The sequence below is a fragment of the Passer montanus genome, unplaced genomic scaffold, assembly GCF_014805655.1.
Source record: "Passer montanus isolate IOZ18808 unplaced genomic scaffold, ASM1480565v1 scaffold3507, whole genome shotgun sequence".
Lineage (NCBI taxonomy): Eukaryota > Metazoa > Chordata > Aves > Passeriformes > Passeridae > Passer > Passer montanus.
This window is the reverse complement of record NW_024368272.1, coordinates 1-1154: the sequence shown is the minus strand read 5'-3', so window position 1 is coordinate 1154 and position 1154 is coordinate 1. Positions and strand designations below refer to the sequence as shown.

At 61.8% G+C, this 1154-nt stretch overlaps 1 long non-coding RNA gene across 1 annotated transcript; it reads left to right on the top strand.

Moving 5' to 3' along the window:
* The first annotated feature begins 474 nt into the window (after positions 1-474).
* On the top strand, positions 475-819 carry LOC120505719. The gene is made up of 3 exons (XR_005628287.1): positions 475-537; positions 591-599; positions 781-819. It is a non-coding gene; the product is annotated as an uncharacterized LOC120505719 (long non-coding RNA).
* The last annotated feature ends 335 nt before the right edge of the window (positions 820-1154 follow it).

The window sequence follows — 1154 nt, the reverse complement described above, 5'->3', positions numbered from 1 at the left end:
TTGGGGACATTGGGACATTGGGGACATGGAGGGATTTCGGACATTGGGGACATTGGGGACATTTGGGGGATTTGGGGACCTTGGGGACTTTTGGGGACATTGGGGACATTGGGGACAGTGGGGACACTGGGGACATTTGGGGAGACTGGGGACACAGGTGACACGGGTGACAGACACGGGTGACAGACACAGGTGACACACACGGGTGACACACACGTGTGACAGACACAGGTGACACACGTGACAGACACAAGTGACACAGGTGACAGGCAGGGTGACTCACGCGTGGCCTGCGCTGACCGGCGGCCGTAGGAGCTGCGGGCGCGGAAACGAACGGCCGGAGCGAAGGCGGCCCTGGGGACACCATGGGGACATCATGGGGACGTCACCGGGGACAGCGGGGACAGGCACTGAGGTGACACTGGTGACATCAGAGCTTGGCGAAGGGCACGTTGGTGACACTCAGGTGACACTGGTGACATCAGAGCTTGGCGAAGGGCACGTTGGGGACACTCAGGTGACCCTGGTGGCACTCAGGTGGCACTCAGGTGACATCAGAGCTTGGCGAAGGGCACGTTGGGGACACTCAGGTGACCCTGGTGGCACTCAGGTGACACTCAGGTGACCCAGGTGGCACTCAGGTGGCACTCAGGTGGCACTCAGGTGACACACAGGTGACACTCAGGTGACACAGAAATTGGACAGGTGACACTCAGGTGACACTCAGGTGACACACAGGTCACACACAGGTGACACACAGGTGACACAGAAATTGGACAGGTGGCACTCAGGTGGCACTCAGGTGGCACTCAGGTGACACACAGGTGACACTCAGGTGACACACACAGGTGACACACAGGTGACACAGAAATTGGACAGGTGGCACTCAGGTGGCACTCAGGTGGCACTCAGGTGACACACAGGTGACACTCAGGTGACACACGCCGTCCCTCACCCGTAGCGCGTCTCCTTGTGGCGTCTCCGCGCCGCCAGCGCCACCAGGGCCAGCAGGGCCAGCGTCCCCAGGGCCACCAGGGCCACCAGCACCGGCCACCAGGCGCCGCCCGGCCCCGCGCGCCGCACTGCGGGGACAGCGCCGTCGTCATCATCGGCATCGTCGTCGTCGTCATCATTGTCATTGTCACTGTCATCGG